Source organism: Thunnus maccoyii, chromosome 2 (assembly GCF_910596095.1).
Source record: "Thunnus maccoyii chromosome 2, fThuMac1.1, whole genome shotgun sequence".
NCBI classification, from domain to species: domain Eukaryota; kingdom Metazoa; phylum Chordata; class Actinopteri; order Scombriformes; family Scombridae; genus Thunnus; species Thunnus maccoyii.
In genome coordinates, this window is record NC_056534.1 from 22,757,583 (window position 1) to 22,780,801 (window position 23,219).

At 38.4% G+C, this 23,219-nt stretch overlaps 1 long non-coding RNA gene across 1 annotated transcript; it reads left to right on the forward strand.

The window, feature by feature from the left end:
* The first annotated feature begins 14,996 nt into the window (after positions 1-14,996).
* Positions 14,997-19,895, forward strand: LOC121885630. The gene is made up of 4 exons (XR_006092591.1): positions 14,997-15,229; positions 16,312-16,450; positions 18,714-18,750; positions 18,866-19,895. It is a non-coding gene; the product is annotated as an uncharacterized LOC121885630 (long non-coding RNA).
* Positions 19,896-23,219: the final 3,324 nt, after the last annotated feature.

The following is a 23,219-nucleotide window of genomic DNA, read 5'->3' on the forward strand; positions in this document are numbered from 1 at the left end:
CTTGTCTCACACACCCAAACACACACACACACACACACACACACATGCACACTCACACACATATACAACATATACATGAACACAAACACGAGCACACTTACCTTCAACACAACTCCACGTGGATAGATGAACTGTGAAATACTCACCACACATACACACACACACAGTCCAATTTGTATCCTCGATCAGACCTGCCAACAATTCCATTTTTCTGGGGTTTCTCCCATATTTTCACCCCTTCTCCGGCTGTGCTCCCATTTTGTTGTTTCTCCCAAGAAACTCCTATAATTTGCATGGCCCTCAACCTTTACTATGAATAATCGTCATACACACAAATCCATAAGTTTTGTATGTTTGTCTGACGTTGCCCAAGTTGCCAGATCGTCTATGAAACACAATCTACACACACAATCCACACACAACATACAATTTCAACCCATCTGTCACCACAACCTGTTTCAAGGGTTGTGTACACAGCTGCTCTCTGCACAGGCAGTCTTTCCTCCTGTCCTCTGTCCCCCTCCCTCTGCTGCTGATATGATTCACTGCCTGCAGGTACTGCTGGTAGAGAGGAGGGGCTGGTTTGTCTTAGACAGCAGCTAAGTTTAAAAGAATTTGCCAAATTTTAAGATACATGGCAAACTCAGATAAACAATTAGGCTACATACAGAGAGCTTTTGTGTTATTTGCTTAACCAGTGTGCTGTGGTTATGTAAAACATAACCTCAGTGGATAGGACACTGCAGGCAAAGCAATTGGAAATATGACTTTTCTCCATGTTTATGCTTGGTGAACAGGTGGTTCGATAAAGTACTTATTGACTTTTTTGCTTGGTTTTTACCCTTGTTGCACTTACAGTAACGAGCATAGCGTCGTCAACTCTAGTAAAACATTATCTTTCACTTCATCTTACCCAGGATTTAGTAGAAACAGAACTAAAAAGAGAGTGAATATTGGACTTACACTTGACAGTTGAAGTTATGGTTTCCTGATATGTTAACCATAATAGTTTTAACCTTCAGGGTCAATGGAAGTATAAGGCCTCAACCTTTAAGAGCTTACTGAGGTCTGTATTTAACCCAGATGTGCACTGTATGTGGCTGTGTTAGAATCGGCTGTAAACTACAGCTGTATGATTTGCAAAAAGCCAATCAGTTCAACCTTTCACTGTACCCCAGACACATGAAACTGGTCTATTTTTCTTTCAATAGGCCAAAAGTCAGTGTAGAATTCACAAGGGAGTGTATGTAGCTGCTAAGATTAATTCACTATTTACATACACATTGATTGTTGATATTTACTCATAAATGTATGTTATTGTAATGATTATAAGGAGTGTATGACATAAATAACAAACTAGCTGTCTTGTTTATGTCACACTACAATGTACAGTATAAACAATATATAGACCTATAAGAAATGAAAATATAATCTAATTTTTGAATTTTTAACATGTATAATATAGTTTAATATGTTGCAGAGTTAGTCAGAATTTGAAGCCTGATAGGCTAATTACTTTGGTACATGATGATTTATTTCAGCACTTCATGTATATGTTGGATTGTTCCTAATGTGGTGCAGAAACTGCAAAGTGTTGTCACATTATGTGTGTGTGGTGACAGGGTGGTTGTGGTTTTGTGTGTATTATGAGATGAAGTCGAGTGCAGGGCCACTGATTCCACACTCATTTATTGTGGAACATATGTCAGAGCGGATAATTCCACAGATAAAACACATCATCTCCATCACAGCGTCCTGTCCTCATACTTCTGCTGTTGCAGTTGATATCCTGCTTAAGGATTTTCATATTGTTGAGAGGTTGACCTCACTGTGTCAGTGTGGCTTTTAACTTTTTAAAATGTGACTTTAATTATCTGATCTATAAAATACCAACGTGTAAATGTCTTTAAATGCCACTCGCCAGCCTTCCTGTCACACCTTAAACTCTAAATGACAGAGAGAAAAATTAAAAGACCACTTAGTGCACCACAAAAGGTCAATTACGCACATTGTCAGAACAATGAGTACACATAATTTTACTGTAGATACCAGTGGAAGAACTTGTTTGGTTTGAACAAACTGAAAAGTTTTTAATATTTGTAATTTAATGTAATTTGTATTGATAATCTACATTTAACAGATCCACAACCAATTATTCATTTACACTTTATAAGGAGGATCTCTATTCAAAAAATGGGTTTGCTTTAGATGCAGTACAAAGATTTTTCAAATGCATTATCAGCACACAGAATGTGACCTATGGATTTTATCATTCAAAATGAACTTCCATTAGAGTATAACATGTTAACACTACACACTCCTTGTTCTCCTTTCTCTGCAATGCAATGTGATGTCATCTGGCAAGGCACTGTATTGGCTAAATTGGCAAGTTCCTGGTAGATTACTTTGTAGCGTGAATGCTGACCAGATCCAAATTATTTTCCATTATTCTAAGACTTAGAGAAAGTTGGTTGGTGTTTATGAATACTCTCCAGGATCTTGTGTTTGAAAAATCAGTTTAAGGAGGCGTGGGGGTCAGGCCAAGGTGGGGCTAATTAGCCACCAATGTACAGAACTCTAACTTTAAACAGTCATCAAATACCAAAGACAGAAAGTAAACTTTCAGGGAATAGAAATAGTTGGCATACATATGTTTGGTGTATAAAGCTTGATCTTTAAGGTGACCTGAAAAAATCTACTTTCTAGCCTCAGCAGAGCAGTCTATTTTAGGTCCATACCTTTCTACAAAGACAGGTTTATATAACTGCTATTTTATTTACTGCCCACACTAATCTAGGACCAGATATGTGAAAGTCAGCAGCCTTCTCTCACCATCTTATTAGAAGGTCAGGCATATCCTAACAACAAAAAGGAGAGCGTATACTCACACTACAACTGCATAATATCATGCTGCTGCAATATTTGCACTATACAGGACAATATATATTTTATTTTTTTATTTTATTTATTATATATATATATATATATATATATATATATATATAATTTTATTTATTTATTTTAGTATATGTCTATTTGTTGTGCACTTTATTGTCTTACTTGTCTTACGTTAATGTTGCCACCACGGGATACTGAGAAACGTTTTCTCGATTCTTCTGTATGTTTGGCACATGTAGAGAATTGACAAATAAAAATCTTGAATCTTGAATCTTGAATACTGTGGCATACCAGGTGCAAACCAAGTAATTTGTAATTACGTTATATATTATCATGACATAAGTCTTTAAAATAGTAAAATAGTAATAGTAAATAAATAATTAACATTAAGTTCTTACATTATCAAGCAGTTGTAAATAGCACTAAAGTCAACAAAAAATGTGCTATTATCTAATGGAAACCATGCATCCTCAAAATGTTGATTTTACACGAACTAAGAAAAGCAGCAATGTATTTTTTTGAGATATTTCATTGGGTTTTGGAGAAATTTGATGAAACCAAAAAAGAGTATGTTAACCTTCAACTTATCTGAAAACATGAACTTCACCAAACTTAGAGATGTGTGAGTTTACTGCATACGCATGGTTTATTAGCTGTGGTGTTGTCACGATGGCCACCTCTGCTTAGTCTTTTTGCACATTCGTGCATTTTCTCTGCCACTAACATCTCCCTGTCATTACAGATCCTGCCCCTCCTACTTGCTCTGCAGTTACCCCTGTTTTCCCACCATTCCCATCACCTGACTTCCCCACCCACCATCACACTTGTTCTCCATTCCCCCATTCTCTCCCTCAGTATATGTACTGGCCCTCTTTCTCCAGTCATATGCCGGGTTGTCTATCTCACTTCCCAGTCATAGCGTTCAAGCACTGTCTTGATTTTTGTCTGCTTTCTCCTTGCCTGCTTTGTTAACCCTCACTGACTGACTACTTGTTGCTGAACTCTGCCTCGATGTAAGTAAATAACTTGTTGCCTTTTAAACCTCTCTGCCCTCAAGTCTTGCCTTTGAGTCCACATTCCTGTGTTCAGAGACGTTACAGGTATAGAGTTAAGGTCTGAATCTAATATTGAATCCACTTTCCAAATCTATATCCTTTCCAATCCATTTAGGTTTAGTTTTCAACATTTGTAAGGTCATACCTAAACTCCTTAAGTATAAGCTGAGATCTAAAATCACGTTATGGCTTTGATTGCTTAGTTTACCTGTTGGAGATGTGCTGGTCTTCATCAACATGTTTCTGCTTGTACTGTTCCTCCCTGCATTATTTCTAACTGATCTGCTGAAAGAACAGGTCTGAATATCTCCATATGTTGTTGTTTTACCAGTGTTTTTAGTGCCACTAACAAAGCTCTGCTATTTCAGTGAAGAACACATTTCACTTCCTGTAAATTCTTTACAATGAAAGTCTCCTGTTGTTTAGTCATTTAAAAGCTTTTAATTCGACAAAAAAATAGTAAAATAGTGCTCTTGTTGAGAAAAGGAGTTTTCATGTAATGAATGGTGTCATGGATCCAAACACAGCTTGTTCGCTATGGATTCCAACTCCATGTCCTCATCTCGCAGCAGTTTCTGGATATTCAGCTGTATGTTGCTGCTATGAATGAGCCAACTTCTCCAACTCCATTATTATGAAATGACAGCACTTACATTGTATTGTAATGTGTTATATTGTGTTGAACTGCCATCTGTTTAACAATATAGAACCCCCTGTGGCTTTCTTTCTCTTTGTCAACACATCTGGGTTTTAATTGATTCTCTTTTTGTGCCATTCACTGTTCCCCAGCTTCCTACTTAGACTGTGTGCACATGTCCTCAAAGGTGAAGTCATACAAATCTGCATGTGTGTGTTTGTACAGCATTGTCATACTAATTGCTGGGCTCATATCTGTGTCTGTACTACAGGGAGCTGAGCAACAAATTTGTTTCTTCAGTGTGAGGAAAGCTCCAGCCTATTCTTCCACATCCTGCCTCTGAGGGGCGCTGCTCATTGTTTAAACATCTGGCTTCCTATTGCCTACGACTTAAACTTCTTGGCAGCATTTCTCTCTCTCTCTCTTTCTCTCTCTCTGAGTCTGTTTGTGTGTATGTGTGTGCACGCACAAGTAAGCACAATTAAATGAATGTGTGAATGTGTGTTAGAGGGGATGTGATTGTTTGAAAGCAAGACTTTGTGTGTGTGTGTGTGTGTGTGTGTGTGTGTGTGTGAACATTACAGTATGAAGGGGATGGATTTACGTGGCACTGATAGATTAAGCTATTTGTTTTCCATCTCAATAGGAAATGTAATTGATTGCTTGACTTGGCAGGTTTAACCCTCTTCAGAAAAAATATCCACACACACACGCACACACACACACACATACAAACCACACACACACACTTATACAGTACATGTGCATACATGCAAGCATATGCTTTATTTTGAAAGCAAATACAAACACATGCAAATACCTGCTCACTCATTTCTCAGTTTTTCACTATTTCTATTTTTAGTTATTGAACAAACCTACATATATAGAAGAACAAACACCCTGAAGAGAGATTTGTGCTCTATTGTATTGTGTAATGGTTTACATACCTAATTTCACCTGATCAGTGGAGCAAAAAGAACCCATTACTTATCACTTTCTCCAGCGGTGTCTTCTAGAGAAGTAATGTAGGCACTTGTGGGATTCAATTTATGATATACTGTAGATGATACAATGTATCCTCATTTTCTGCTTGTAAAAGTAAACTGGTATGTAACACAACACCAGTCGGTGTGATCCACCTCTGACATAATGGATCTGTGATTTGATGGATTATATACTGCAAAATCAATCCCAACTAGGTCTGTTTACCTAAATTACAAAACATGTTTTTTCATTTACCTCTCATTTCTAGTCATGTAGATTGTTCTTGTTTTCCCAGATTTAGAGAACTTTCAAACTTCTGTCACCATCCTAAACAATTTAAATAAATGGATTTTTGTCTGTGGCGCTCACATGACTCAAAATCAATGTGTGTTCCCAGAAATGTCTTTCCACATGGCCAATGCAGATCTCACGTTATGCTTTATATTAGGACTATTTCTGTGGTAGAAAGTAGTTCCAATGTAAGCTGTTAGTACTGAAGTCTGTGGATTATCAAGAGAAAGAAACCCAGTTCTCAAAGTTGGATATCTAAAAATGTGGACAAAAATTTCCCCAAACTTCAGAATTAGTTCAGCACATGTTTAACCTAGTTTAGATAAGTTCTTGATGCAATAGGGGATCATGTCTTCCAACTGTTTCAAAACTTATCTAATCTTGTTTAAACTAATCTTGTTTGGCTGCTCTAATCGGTATTTTTATGAACAATTGGTCAAATGACTATGTGTAAAGCAGTTGCACATATTGATCAACCCACAGAGAATCATCACTAATTGCAGTTCCCCCCACTTTGACAGAGGGGTTTAGCCTCTTTCAGCTTATTGTTTTGGTTTTACAGCCCACAACTGTTTGGTTCAGTCCCAACACTTTCATCAGCATTGTTCCCAGCAGCAGTTTTCTGATAAACCCACTACACAATACTTGGCCGGCACCAAACAGCAAGTCAGCAGCTAGCTGGTGAACATAGCTAAGCAATTAGCAGCTAAAGAGATTTTGGTGTTGGTGTTGGAGGTGGTGGAGACCAAACACAGAGCTTACAGGAGAGTGAATATTGGTCCAGAAGCATAACTCTAAATGAATGCTAATGAGCAAAATACGCAGTCAACGCCATGGCTGAGCATATCTACTTTGAAACTGCAGTGTACCAAGGACAGTCTAAAAAAAACAACAAGAAAAAAAACAGATTCAGACAGGCAGGATTTCATATGTCACAAACCTAAGGAACCAATCCCAAATGGTGGCTTCAAATTTACAAATTTAATTTAATTTAAATGGGTATAGTTTATTTGAAAAAATCATAATATCCCAGTCAGACTTCCAGAGAAAACATGGGTTCGCAGTAGCCTTTTTCAAGACCACAGTTTGAATTTATCACTTAAACAAATGGGTTTTGCCACAAAATTTATATTGAAGCCTGATGCTGTGGAATCCATTTATCCTGGGGACATAGTGAGTACAAGTCAACATGTCGGTCAACCGAGAAGTTTATTTTTCTTGTGTTATCCATTGACTGTGTCCAACAAATCTGCAGTGTGTTAACTTAGATAATGTAACATAATGTAATGTAATGGTTAATAGCTAATGTTAGTCTGACAAGTTACATGATGATCACTTTTTCTAGTGTTTATGTGTCTCTGGTGTGTATCTTATTTATATGTGTCTCTCCAGTGTCGCAAGACAAGATTAGCTACATCATGCACTGCTGCTTCATGGTCAAACACCAGAGATGTGGGCTGTCAGTGTGAGCCACTGGAGAAGACATATATGACAGTGGCCACACAGCTGTCAGAGTTGTCTCTAGAGCACAGACGAAGTCAAGGTGTGTCACCAGTGTTAATTTATTGTGATTGTTTATCAAATAAATTTGTAGTAATTGTATACAATGTGTAATGTTACAGCTATCCAAGTCAAGCCATCTTGTCTTCCTCTAGATGACATTGAAGATTCAAAAGACCCACTTCAAGATCCTCATGACAATTCATACCACCCCAGCATATCTTCCTTGAATGACTCAACCATTGTGAGGTAATCCTTACAAATTTGATAAATTTAATTAGACTCTGCAGCATCTTTTTACAAATATTTTCTATTTGTTTTCTATTGGTTTGTAATAATATGATAATTTCTATTAGGTCCTCACCTCTTGACTTAAACTGACTACCATTACATTTGCTCTCTGCACTACTTACTGTTTGCATATGTTATACTTCTTTACTGTATATTATTATTATCGACTTCATATCCACCACAAATTTATGCTGTATGTTTATTATGTGAAACCTTGCACTTTATGTAACTTTTTAGGTGTGAAACTGCATTTAGTAGCATTTAGTAATTTGCAATTGAATATATATACAGTACTGTGCAAAAGCTTTAGGCCCTGAAAGCAAAGTGAGAATGCTTACAAAAATATTGCTATAAATTGTTTTTATTTATCAATGGACTTCTTGCAAAGTTGCGTAAACAGCAGAAACCTAAATGAAATCAATATTTGCTGTGAGCAGCTTTGCCTTTAAAACAGCAGCAGTTCTCCTCGGTTCACTTGAACACAGTTTTTCATGGTAACTTGCAGGTAGGTTGTTGTAACCATCCTGGAGAAAGAATGTTCTTCTGTGGATTTATTATTTAGGCCATCTCAGGTTCTTCTTCATGTAATCCCAGATTGACTCCATGATGTTGAGATCAGGGCTCCATACCATCTCTTGCAGGACTCATCATTCTTCTTGTTGCTGAAAATAGTTCTTTATCACTCTAGCTGTATGTTTGTCATGTCATGAATAAATTTGGGACCTACCAGACACATCCCTGATGGTATTGCATAATGGATAAGAATCTAAACATCTAGTGTGCCTAAAACTTTGCATTTGTGCGTGTAATATCTGATGTTTCATGTCAAACAACATGTACTCATCAAGTATTATTATTCGATTCTGTCAGCACTCAAGGTTCGAACCACAGCTGAGAGTACATACTTTAAACATGCCAGATCATACATGGATCCATGTGTTTTCTCACCTTGGAAGCACTTACAAGCAGACCTTATCCAGACTCTGAGCCGGAGTGAGGGTGACACACTGGGAGGCAAAATGTGAGCCAACAGCCCGGGGCTCACTGCTAAATATGAGTCTTACTCAGTAATGGACCTCCACACTGGAAAAATCATAGATGTCCAGCTGGTGCAGGTGAGGAAAGCTTCATTTCCTAAAAATTTCTAGTCTGACCACAGCTAACACTTTTTGAAATGTAGCTGCCTGATCAGTCTACCGATATAAAATAATGGTAGCCTAAATATCCAAGAAAGTAGCTCTCAAATCAGTTTGAGTACACATTTTATGCCCCACAGGGCAACCAGGCAGCAAAAAATTGCAGCCTAAATTTTCCATCTGAAATTCCCTTTTAAAGTGGCCCCTGGTTTCAAGCAATCAAAGAGAGGACATGAATCATTTCTTGTAATGACTCACCTACAAGAGAACATTGCTGCTGTTGAGGTGTAAAAAAAGGTATTTATGCAATTGTTTATTTTTGCACAGAACAACAAAATAGGCAGCAGTGTGAGCATGGAGAAAGAGGTCCTGATTAGGAGTTTATCTTTTCTGGAGGTGTCTCGGGTGACAATAAAGGCCATAGTCACTGAAAGGCACCCACAATTACAGGAGTATTTGAGAGAGCAGAAGCCAGAAGTCAGGCATTTCTATGATGTGTGGCATGTTGCAAAAGGTATATCAAAAAGGAATATTTTTATAAAAGAAGATATAGAACATTTTCTGTAAATTCAATGATGATTCAATGATAAATAGTTTCTTGTCTGTCCATCTTTTGCGCAGATTCAATTACTCTTCTTCACTCTTTATTCGCTAAGCTTTTATTGCACTTACAGTAACAAGTGTAATTAGTAGTAGTAGTTAGTAGTTAACTCGAGTACTTAACCTGGTTCACTGTCTTTCCTCTGCTCCGCTATGTCCAGTACACACACGGAGGGCTCAGCCCCACCCGCGGTGAAATACAGAGAGCAGAGGAGAGTAGCACGACCATAAATGACAGCAAAATGCAGTAGAGACTCTCACTGTGCTGAAATGAAACAAGTGCACATACAGACATGGCCAAAAATATTGGTACCCTTCCACCTTTTTTTTTTTAAAAACTAAATTTTCACTGTATTAAGTTGAAACTGACAGAAGTATATAGTATCCCTCATTCTTTATTTCACATTGAATATAACTGAAACTTTGCTTCTGATTCACAACTTAACATATTATTTAATACAATAAAACAAATGAAAATGGCCAAAAATATTGGTACCCTTATATAACATTTTGTAGCACAGCCTTAGGAGGAAATAACTGCAGTCAAGCGCTTTCTGTAACTCTGAATAAGATTTCTACACTTCTCCACTGGTAATTCCGCCCACTCGTCTTGAACAAACTGCCCCAGTTCTCTAAGGTTTGATCGGTGCCTTCTCCCAACTGCAAGTTTCGGTACTTTGCACAGATGTTCAATGGGATTCAGATCAGGACTCATAGCAGGCCACTTCAGTATGGTCCAACATTTTCTTCTCATCCACTCTTGGGTGCTTTTTGATGTATGTTGGGGTCATTATCTTGCTGGAAGACTCATGACCTGCCACTAAGACACAGTTTTCTGACACTGCACTGTATGTTTCTTCCCAAAATGCCTCGATAGTCTTCTAATTTCAATAACCTAAAAAAAAACATTTGTTTATTGTGTTGTTTATGCATGTACATAGGTGAATAGTTTGGGGTTTTTTGCCCTACATCTTTTGTTTTTTTTAGTGTTCCTCGGTGTATTTATTATACATATTGTTTGAGTTTTACAGTGATGTCTTCAATTTTATCATACAAATAGCCTCCAAAAACATTTGTTTATTGTTTTTATACCTGTGTAGTGTCCCTATTTACATTGTGTGCATTTACTGTGAACATTTATAGTTCTAATAAATAATTTTTTTGGACACTGAACAATCTGCATTATAGATCTTTTTGTGACTACAGTGTGTGGGATCTCCGATTTTTAACTTTTAATAACAACTCCAAAAATGATGGTATAATTGTTGTTACAATGTATACCTGTGGTATTTCCCAGTGACAAATGTTTTCTTCCTCTGTGGGCATTGTAACACAATGAGCACACAAACACCTAAGAGGAGGGGTTGTATGATACAATATTAGTAATTAACTAGATACCTTTCTCCAGTGAATTTCTATTGTGTTCCAAGCATTGCTTCCTAACGGCACAACTGCAGTCAAGCCAACTGCCAATCAGCTAATGTGGCTTATAGGGATGCGCAGAGGGCACGGTATATGTATTTTTTTCTGTATTTGTTGAGGCAGCAGAATTATTTGAATTTGTATTTGTATTTGAATAAAAGTGAAAAGAGGCTTCAAAATCCTGTTTTTGTTTTATTACGCTTTAAATTTTAGAAAATTAAAGTGTTAAAATAAGTGCTCATGAATAAACTACCTTATGAAGGAGGTCCCCACACCAGGTCTCGAACTGGACTCTCCCAGATCATAGAAGACTGTGCTGACTATTGAACTAAAACTTTACCAATAGCCTCATTGCAGACAGAGTTCTACCTATTTACACACCCATAACCCAGAGACAGCACACTGTGTAATGTGTAGGGAAGAACTTCAAAGGCAATTCTTGCTTTGCACTTTTCATTTATTGCCTATTTTTTACAACCTAACTTTGTGGAAAAGAGAAGGGAAACAACAGGTTATGGAGTATGGAGTGTGTCAGTAGCTCAGCTTTATCTCTGGGGAACACCCTCAACTCCGGGATTGATGTCCCGGAAATGTGCGTCATGTAGCAGGTGGATGTGACTCCCCTAGTTGAGACCTGCTGATAGATATAACAGCGAAGCAGAGGAGAGATACAGAGATAGCAATGTAACCAACCTGCACGCTGGTATTTGACATGGGTTTATTTTCTTTCCAAAAACAAATAATTTTTAAATATTTGTGTGAAACAAATATTTGTTAAAAAAAAAAAAAAAACACTATTTGTGCTTTTCTGAATAACATATTTGTATTTGGGCACACCCCTAGTGGCTTATGTTATCTATTTCTAACGGTTTCTATCGGTAGAGAGGGATACATAAAATACATTACTATTCTGATACGTCCACTTGCACACAACCCTGTATAATTTGCTCTTCTTCTTTGGAATTGGTTTCCGGTTTGAACATGTAAGGTTGAATTACTCCTATATTACGAGTTGCCATTGTGTAGCATACAGTAGGAACAGAAAACAACCAGAGGTTACTGTGTTTGATGAGCAGAGGCGAAGGTGAGCTGGTGAACAGGTGAGCAGGGGAGGGATAAATAGCTGCAGGTGAGCGAGAGGAGGGGGAGGGAGAGAGGTGATAGAGGGCGGAGTTAATTTGCATATGCATAGATCCTGGAATTTTTAATCAGGGAGGAGGAATAGATGTGAATTTAAAGATTTTAACAAGATAATTGAACTTATTTTGCAGGAAAAAAAAACACATCAGACACAATATATCATTTAAACCAAAGCATTTTATGTGGCTTAAAACACGACTAGAGGGGAACTTTAAAGTGGGTAAAAAGAATCAATAGAAGAATTAATGCAGCTTTAATGTTTTGAGGGATAAAATAGCTACCACTTCCCCCCTGCTTCCAGTCTTTGAGGTAATCTGAAAAAAATCATTATAACATTTAACATTTAATCATTTACTAAACAAACACAAAAGTATGGTTGTTTTATTTATTTATTTATTTTAAAATGTGAAGATGATGTGATGTCATGACATGTGATGTAAAAATGCTGACTTCAAGAAAACTTACTTAATGCCAAAATAAAAACAACTAATGGATTGGTATAGTATTGAATAGTCAAAGCCTGCCTCAGTTCTTACATCAGGGCAACCTCAGCATTTTAACTCCAATTGTAACTTCTTAGTCTGTATCTGCTTCTTTGGTGTTGAATCACAGAAATCTTACAAAGAAAGAAACCAGATGTGAAGATAATGATACAGCCTGGCTATTCTTATATGGCTGAGTGGTAAAAAGTGGCATTAGTCATTCTTTTAGAGGCTAATATTTTCATAGCAGGGTCTCTGTAGAGGCTTTAACAAGGTTTTCTAGATACAGCCCTGGGGCTTACTGCAGGCAAGGCTTTCCAGTCAACACAAGGAGAAAATGCTGAGAGCTGCTCTACAGACACAGCAAAAATGATAAACATGCTATTATTATAAGCACAGTCCTGATGGACACGCATGCATGTAAACACATAATGCACTCTTCCACACACACACACACACACACACACACACACACACACACACACAGTAAAGAGGGCTTCCAGCTAACAGAAGTTCAATTAATGCCTGAGGGACACAGAGAAATGAGAATGCAATTAATATTGACCTTATTAACAGTTCACAGAATTTGTGCTGTTTAAATACATCAATGCATAAAAAGACAACATGACATGCACATCAAACTACTTCTTAAAGATAATACAATAAAACAGTAACCTGTACACGTTAAAAGCCGCACCTTCTGAGCAAAGGAAACATGTTTACATATTAAACGCACTGAGAGGTGCATTAATGCAACAGCATAAACTTACATCCCATACATGCCATTATGCTAGAATGTACAGCATTGTGATGACCCCTGCAATGTCATCTGTGGTGTGCTATGTTTTCTGTGCAATTTACCTGGTTTTCTGATTTGTTTTTTGCAGGTGATCGTTAGCACAAGTTGGAACACATGAGGGTGTTCCCAGGTTATTTAATTCTGGGCTGCAGCACAGCTCACCTCTCTCTGACTTCCTGCTCCAGCTCTCCCCTCCTCCCCACAGAAGCCATTTCAATTTGGTTATGTTAATTTAGTTTGTTGTTTTCACTTTTATGCACCATTCACTAACAAAGACCATTTGAACAGTACAAAAAGTAGTTTTATTTGGATTGTCGAGAGGGTTCAGGATTGGATGAGGATAGTGTATGGTGGGCTGGATGGGGGTCGAGGAGAGGGATTGAGGGGGTCGATGGCATGGGGACGACCGGGGACCAAAAGGAATCACAAAGAGGCTGGAGCGTCTAGGAACTCGGGGGTCGAAACTCAGGGTGGGGGACATATCTTGATGAGCGTTCTGCTTCGTCATCCCCCTGTGGTTCCTAAAATAGGACAAGAAGAATTACTTATGCGGAAGTATTAACCCTAACAAGCATGTCTTTGATGGTGGGAGGAAACCGGAGTACCCGGCGGAAACCCATGTGAACACAGGGAGAACATGCAAACTCCACACAGAGAGGACCTGGGACGGCCAGTGTTCGAATCCAGGACCTTCTTGCTGTGAGGCATAAGTGCTAACCACTGTGAGCCACCGTGACACCCATTGAGAGGAGAGAGAGGAGAAAAATGGACTTTGGGGGGGAGGGCAAAGACGACTTGAAAAAGTTTAAAATTGCATTTAAAATTGTATTAGGTACAGATTTATTGCAATATAGCACAAACTGTGGACATTAATACCCTTTCGAGTTCAAAACACTCTAGTCTTTGAGCCAATTTTGAGCAGTGTATTTGGTCTACGCAATGAAAGGTGCCAAAGAGAGGATAAAGTCAGCTTTTTCACGACAAATACAAAATCGCCAAACTCCCCCAAGCTTTTGGAATTAATGCTCAATATATATATAGCTAGCTAAAACTTTATATTTCATATTTATTCAGATGGCATATATTTTAACATGAAACCAATTCCAGTGAAAATTGCTTCAGTCAAATGTTGTTTTGAGCCTATTCATCATATAGCCCATTCCTAATGCATTAACTTAAAAACCTGTAACCTTCCAATAACGAGATCTTTTAAGAATCTTTTGAGGCGGGGGGCACTAGTGCCCAGGAGTATGGATTAAACGTGTTTGGTCAGTGTTCCTCTCCGCAACCTCCACAAAATTATTATACTGTATTTTATTCATTCATGGGCCAACTGTGTGTGTCTAGTTTCTCTATCTAAACTATTGTAGGCGTATGGAAAAGTCTGACAATACTGAAGCCAAACGTCTCCAAAGCCAGGACTACTGACAGCCATGCCACCAGAGCTAATCGCCAGACAAACTTATCCTGTGTGCAAGGAACTTTGCAAGGAGATGTCCAAGTCAGATCTGTGTGGCATTAACAGACGTCTTGATGCTTTTGAAACCAACTTTCAGACATTTGTGGCCTCACAGGCTGACTCACAAGCCCATGTGGCTAACCAAGAGCTGCAAGTAACCTCGAAGCATGTATACAAGAGCTTGAAACTAAGTACTCAGACCTAACAAAACACAACAGCCAGCCCCAAACCAAAGTGCTCAACCAAGAGGCCTGCTCCCGGAGACACAATATTAAGATCTGGGGAATACAGGGGGGCAAAGAGGAAGGTAAACCCACCGAATTTGTCTCCAGAAGAGCAATTCACACACCCAGTTGAAGTCGACCACGCACACTGCTCTCTTCAGCCGAAGCTGGCCACTGGTGCTAAGCCACACACCATCCTGGCACACATCCACCACTTTCAAGTTTAAGAGCTGATCCTGCACTGTGGAAGACTACAACCCATTGAGTACAAGGGCAGTAAGATCTTGAACTTCCCGGACTACACCAGTGAGGTAATGACTCTACACCACGCCTTTCCAGATGTAATGTAAACTCTATATATGTTCTTTTTCCTATATCTATTTCCTGTATTTACTATTTATGTGTTCAACCACAATAACCTCTCTCTTACTCTCATATGCAGAGGTCTCATGGTAGAACGCAGCTGGGGGGAAAAGATACCACAATAGTCTTATGGCATGTCAAGGGGCTTGGCCAAGCTGTTAAAAGGGACAAGGTCTTTACACATCTTAAATCTCTATACGCAGATGTGATTTTCCTGCAGGAAACCCATATCAAAGCAACTGAGTAACACAAACTGAGGTGCAGGTATATCATGGAATCTGGCACCATATGTTAATTTCTGTTAACCTTCCTCAATATTAATGGTCCAATCATAGATGATTCTGTATATCCAAGATGGCATATTGCAGTAGGCAGCCTGTTGCAGCAGCTTTTGCTTGTTTGTTTGAGTAATGTCTCGTTGCATCTGTTTGTCTTAGTATTACTATTGATATGTGTTACATCTCACACTGAACCACCCAACCTCAGGGTCTGTGCTGACATATTCCTGCACTTATCATCTTTATACATATCCTTGCACTTGTCAGTTTGGAGCAGCTACATCTTGGGTTTTGCACCTTCTGGCTTCTATTTTTTTCTGTTTTTGTGTACATTATTTATTTATATAGACATTTGCATATTGTGTATGTTCCCCGATGTTACTTGTAGCTTGCTGCTGTAACACCTAAATTCCCTTTGTGGGATCAATTAAGTTTTATCTTATCTTATCTTATCAAGACGAGCCAAATTTTTCCAGTAAAGTTTAGACGAAACTCAGAAAAATCAGTCCCCTCTCTCCTAGATTTAATCACCTCTTTTGGCTGGATACACTGGAATCACAATCAATTAGACAAAAAGTGACAAATAGTTAGAGATCACCTTACCTATCTTGGCTTGACAATACCCAAAGATCCTAAACTAATATCCAAACTAAATTTTGTGGACTCAAAACTCAGAGCATAGAAAGTTGGAAAATCCTACCTCTGTCCATGATTGGCCGTATAAATTCATTTAAAATGTTTTTCCTTCCCAGGTTTCTGTCTTTGCCAAAACCTTGAAAATTTGCATTTGCAAAAGCCAAGTCTGAAGGAGGACTGGGCTTACCTGTATTCAGACACTACTACTGGCCTGCCAATGTTAGGGCTCTCATGTTTTAGCAACAGGATCTACGGGTAAGTCGGCCTCTGGGGCCCCCTTGTGGTTCCATATTGAGGCTAACTTTGTTACCAACTCTTCCCTGCCAGCCATGCTGTTCTCTAAACTAGAAAAACTCTGTCAGAATTCTAAACCAGCTTAGAAGTGGTATGTGTCTACCAGAGATCTCTGTACAAACACTAGTTTGTTTCAACCACTCCTTTTTACCCTGGTGGTCAGACAAAACCTACCATGCCTGGAGGGAGAAGGGTCTAAATTCTATTGAAACCTGTATGTACATGGATGGTTTGCATCATTTAGTCTGCTGAGAGAGAAATTTGAGCTGCCTCACTCGCATTGTTTTCATTACCAACAAATTAGACAATACGTCCAATCCAAGATTCTTAACTTTGAAACTCTCCCAGGGAAGCATACATTTTTTATACCTTAAAGTTTGTACATTTGATGGTTGTACTATAGCCTCTACTGTGAGGATCAGCGAGGCCGGGAAAGGGGAACTGGGCATTGAACTATCCAGAGTTGCAAGGGACAAGAGTCTGTCTGTGATAGGTGGAGCTGAGGTGGGCCAAATGAAGCCTGGTTGCTGAAACAAGCCACCTAGCAGCTAGCGACCTGTCACTTGAAGCGGCCATTCAAGGAACTGCAGTGTTTGGCACTTCTGCATTGGTTTCATTTTTGCCGCTTGGTTCAGACATTACAGAATCCAGGCTACTACTGGTGGCCCAAAATGTGCACGCCTTATGATGCAAGACACATTTAAGGGAAATCAAATTAAGAGGGAGTTAAAGATTACAATGTTAAGAAAACTGATTTTTAAGATTTCAGATTAAATCAGTTTATTTTCCGATTCTGGGTTAATTTTGGATGAATTCAGCAAGTAGTAATGTTTTGTTCCCAAATGATTCAGGGAGAGTCCAGTGATTCTGTGTTAGCTTTAATAATCAGTATATAGTTTAAAGGTGCAATAAATGACATTGAGCCTCACTGGATGTCAGCAAACAACTACTTGCTATGTAAGGATATGTAAGGATAATGGCAACCTGGGCAGTTAATGAAGTCACACTCTCTCTGGGTGTGTTGTTATCCGAGCCTCTGTTCTTTGTTTTGGTAGCTGCACCGGCCACATGTGCATGTTAGTGTATGTAAGTCCCTCTGTGTCCTCCACGTCTGTTTCCAAGTTGATGGCTGGGTCACAAACTTTCTCAAATTACAGCTAAACAGTACACTAAAATATGTTTCTGAAAGCATTTAAGGTGAGAAATAGGCAATGCACAGAATCTTGATCCATATGTAATCAGCACTGCCTAGTTTGATAGTTTGATCTGAGTTTGGTGAGCTGTTGACTTTTTTTTTTTTTTCCAACTTTATTGAGTAAACGACACACACGTTTTGGTCTGTTTGGCTGAATGTCATGTATTGCAGCATTAAAGAAAAATTTGAAAAGGGAATACAGAATGGGGAAAACCACGTACAGAACCAGCTGCCCCTCCCACTTCACAATTCTGTAATTTGTTTTATCTTTTCAATTTTTGGCTGTGTTTTATCTCCATTACTGCCAGAAACCAGATACATTATGTTAGTTGTAGTCATCCTCTGTGATGTGACAGCACTGAGCAGACAGACCAGTCATGATCATCACGTGTTCACATGGGCTATAGGCATATGTATAGATGAGTAAGATATTTTTTGACACTCTTAAGGGATGTTTGTTCCCTAGTGCTTTTAAGATTATAGTTGCAACATGATTCACCACTGGTGACATTGGATGTGACAGAGGGAATCTCTTGTATCTCAATTAGTGAGGATGGGCCATTGTTCTCTAATGCAGTCTCAGCTTCTTCTTTGGAGGCAGATCATAAGAATGTTTACACCGGTATCTTACATAATGCTGCTTTAATCTCCAGATCCATTAATTTGCCAACAAGAAAGCGAGACTCAAAATGCACTGCCAACAAACACTCTTCTCAAGGTTCTGTGCTACTCATCAGCAGTGTGTCCTCAGCATCTCTACCTCCCTGGCAGCTAAATTGAGGAGACATGGTTTAAAACACACCTTCGTAAGAAAATACTGTATGTTAAAGCAACATTTACTAACAACTTCTTTTGTTGTTTTTAGCCATAACTCTTTTAGTAATGGAAAAGTCTGATTGACACACTGTGCCTTTAGTATAAGTAGGAAAAATATGCAAGACATTTCATTGTGTTAAACTGGTTGCTGAAAAAAACTTGTAATTAAAAGTTTCAAAATGTGAAATCAGGAAAGAAATATATATCTTACAGGTCTGTGCTTCTACTACAGGACAATGCAATGGTTTTGGTAAGTTGACCTCGCAAAATCTTAAAAGCCTGAAAATTAATAATAATCATTGTTATGGCCGTCTGCCGTATAGTTTTGTGTGTACTATTGAATTGTGCAATGCTTTTCATAACAGAGCGGGAGCTCTGTCTTTTCTGTGTGGGATCTATGTTTATTGACAGGTGCCAGTTCCATCCCGGATTGGCTGCCCTTCAGTGCTGCAGTTGCCATGGATTGGCTGGTTCAAGACGCCAGTCTACTGACATCTGGGGTTTCCAGGTGATGCCGCGGGTAGATGCTGGCAGCAGACCCTCATCCCTACACCTTTTGTCAAGCGTTGTGTTTGTTGGATATTGATAGGAATGTGAGCGTAGACTGAGTCTGATTTCTCGTTTTGTTGTAGTTATGGGGTCATTGTTAACATGTGTAGCCTTCTGGTTAGTCTGTGTTAGTCTAGCACTTTGCTATAGCTGCTTTGCTTTGTGTAGTGTTATCGCTCAGACCTTGTAAATCATGCACTCTGCAAATAGCTCTAACTTTGTAAATAGTTAAAACCACTAAACTTTCTTAAAGCAGTATGGGTGAAACGCCATTTCCTTTTGTACACAGTTTTTCCTGTTTTTGTTAGTATAGGGAGTTAGGTTTAGTAAATGTCTTTTGTTTACTCTTTTGTTTGATTAGGGAATAGTTAGAAATTGTTTTGGTTGAGATAATTGGTTCTGTTTATTGTTTTGGTCTTGATTCACCCTGAAGCCTAACTTCATTGAAAATCAAGTCATTTTAACAAGTAACCCAGTCATCTGTCAAATTGTCATACTGCTCACATGGTGAAGCAATAAATTGCTTCTTTTTTTTGCATTCATCGCCCTTCACTTCTTTGTTCTTATGTTGGGCCCTCATGCCCCTAGACCTGGGCATAACAATCATTCATTCATACTTAAGGCTGGTTTACCTCCCAAATTTTGTTTCACTGTTTTTTCAATTTAGAAAGGTATTTACCAACACAATGTAAAATTGCATGGCTGCAGTCAAGTAAAATCGAGTGCACTATCATATATGAAAGGATAATGTAGATTATTTGGCTAGATTGTTCTGTTTGTTCATTATGAGCCAGCGTACCTGTAGATGTGTTTACAGCTAAGCCAATCAACGCGCTCTATGCTCTATCTAGGGCAGTCTTGCATGTAGGCTCTCTGTTCATATGATTGTTTTTTAATCTTTAATCTTAATAAACCAGTGGTTAATTCAAAGTTAGTGTGATCATTGACACACAAATGGACTCATTTCTACAGATAAGTTCACATTTTTTCAAGCCTGTCTGAAAACAGTTCTCACATGATCTTTTGTGCACTGCAGTACTTTTAGTTATTGTTGGCTATAATCATTCCTCCTATCTAAGGACAAATCATAAGTCCTCATTCTGTGGAGGAATTACTTCCAAAGTTCAGCTGAAAATAGTGTGAGAATTCATCAGTATCAGTTAGAACAAAATTCCCTCTTTGTGCGACAATCCATCTGCCACAGCTCAGCAAGGAAACGCTGTCTGTGGAAACATAAGGAGATAATATTGCACTAAAAATATTAACGCTGAATAGACCCACTTGATTTGTTTATCTATAAATGCTGAAGCCTTATATTAGTTCTGAATTTTGACATTTTTGCACTTGGGGTGTGCCCAAATACAAATACATTATTTTTTTGTTTTTTTTTTATGAATATTTATTTCATACAAATATTTTAAGAATTATTTGTGTTCAGGAAGAAAAAAAAACCAAAACATGTCAAATACCAGCGTGCAGGTCGGTTACATCGCTATCTCAGTCTCTGTCCACTGCTCCACGGTTACATCTATCAGCAGGTCTCAACGAGGGGAGTCACAACCACCTGCAACATGATGCACATTTCCTAATATGGACATCAGTCCCGGAGTTGGGGGTGTTCCCCAAAGATAAAGCTGAGCTACTGACACACTCCATACTCCATAGGTTGTAAAAAAAATAGGCAATTAATGAAAAATGCAAAGCAAGAATCACCTTTGAAGTTCTTCCCCACATGTTACACGGTGTGCTGTCTCTTTGTTATGGGTATATAAATCGGTAGAGGTCTGTCTGCAATGAGGCAATGACTAAAGTTTTAGCTCAGTAGTCAGCACAGTCCTCTATGATCTGGGAGATTCCTGGTGTGGGGACCTCCTTTATAAGATAATATTATAACTTTTACAAGATACATGAGGACATGTCACTATTGTTTTATGACAGACTTGAAAAATGTGAAACTATCCTTCAAGACTGATGCTGGGCAGTGTAAGAGGTGCCTTTTGCATGCCTGGAAGGAAATTGATATATAGTTCTCTGCTACTAACTAACTTTGTTAAAGACACAAATAAGCATCAGAAAAGCATAATTAGATGAAAAAAGAATAATTAGCTAATATCCCTAATGATATTTTAGCAGTTTTTCTTCAACCTGTTCCATCTTGCTTTCACTATCAGTAAACACAATTAAAACTGAGGGTGAGCCTCACTATCCACCCTTATTAAATATGTTTTAAATGAACTCTAAAATCAAATGACACCCTCTAATTTCAAAAGGTTGCTTGTACTGTCTATCCAGACAGCTACAGTATATTTTGACTTCATGGAGTATGGCAATCCAAAGTTTATCAGGACTGTTGCTATTAGTTTGTTTTTGAGTCATCTTAGTGGTCACAAACTCCCCTTGTTACAGCTATCTAGGTGCATAAAATAAGTGCACATCTACAGTGACATCATGTCATAGATACACATCAGTTATCAATGAATTGATTATCTGGGGGGTGGGTTTTTGTATTTACTATCAAGTGTTTTGGTGTTGAATGAGATCACTGTTAAGTGAACAAACAAACACTAAAGAGCACCCCTGTTTCTGTCCTCACTTAACCAAAAAAGTTGATCATTCAGGGTTCATTCAAGAGAACTGAACAGTAAAATTGTGAAACACACAGTTGAGACAGAAGTGAACAAGCATGGATGCACTATCCTGGTAAACCTTACATTGACTCAAATGCACACTTTAAACCAGGTGTGTTTGTTTGCATGTGCATTGTTTTGTTGGTGACACTTTTGTTTGACTGTATAGCTACATTTAATGCTATTTTTCAGGGCATGTAGAGTATGTGTGTATTGTGTCCCTGTGGTACTTGAACCAGTGCAGGACTTAGTTGAAGAAAAACAGGAGCATTGTGTACCTGGCTGCCACAAAATAATAACTTGAGGAAAAGTGCTGACTTAATTTGACAGGCCTTTGCAGATTGTTTACAGTGATTAATCTTGGTGATTCTTGGTATGTCTTGGTGATTCTTTTTTTGGGGGAAGAAGAGCTCTGGGCTGCTCTGTGTCTTCCACCACTGAATTGGCAGAGCACACTCCTTTTAAAGTAGAGGAAAATAGGTAATTTAATGATTTCAACACCTGTCCCTGACACACCCACTGATAATATATTCTTTCTGATCCCACCATGTAACTGAGTGTGCACTCACACCTCGCTGTGTTCACAGAAATAGAGCCCATAAAGTCATAATGTCAGTGTTCCCAGATTAATAAACTCCCCCCAAGTGGCCAAAAAATCAGTTAATGCAGGTTTAAGCCAGTTATAACACTATAGACACTGTTTCTTAGTCTTAAGAGTAATGTGATGATATAATAACACATTAATGTAATCACATTATAATTTGATTTCATGTAACTACATTTGAGATCCTGACCTGCTAACAGCTGCATGACTACATTACACCTAAAACACAACTGAATTAAACTTGAATCAATGCCTGTCAATAAAATAACTTTCACTTGTCTCATTGTTCCTTCCACTGTCAGAACATGTGTGTGACCACCATTTCATATGAACATCCCAGGGAAAAAATATCATCTGCGGGAGGGAAGAGCATAAATAAAGAACCAAATGTCAGAGGAGGCTTGGTGCTTTGATGAGCAGAGATACTCACCATGCTAGATACACAATTTTAAGATAAGAATATCAGCATAAAATGTAAGTTGTCTGCAGCATAAAATCAGTTGTCTACAGCAGGGAACTCCACTGGCAATATGTGAAAGTGCTTGAACAGAAAACATAGCACTTCGAACTGTTGAAAGAACCATGTCCTGTTCTGGATAATAGTAAGAATGTCTCAACAACTGCTTAACCAAGATAAGACCAGTTTTTGATCAGCTGTGCAGTAACATTAAGAGACTCTGTCAGTCTGTGTAGTGTAAGAAATGTTTGGTAGAATCAGTCATCACACAAAGGGTGGACAAAACAACCCTCTTCGTACGTCATGTAGAAACAAAGAATAACTTTTAGAGATTTTGGTGCGAGATCTGTTTCATCGCATGCAGTGTCTCAAGACAATGAAAATCTCAAAAAAGTTTTTATTCTCCACTTTCTTCTATTAAGGTTTCAAGTTTTATCGCCTCAGTTGAACAAAGAAAAGAGCGCCACCTACAGAAACACAAC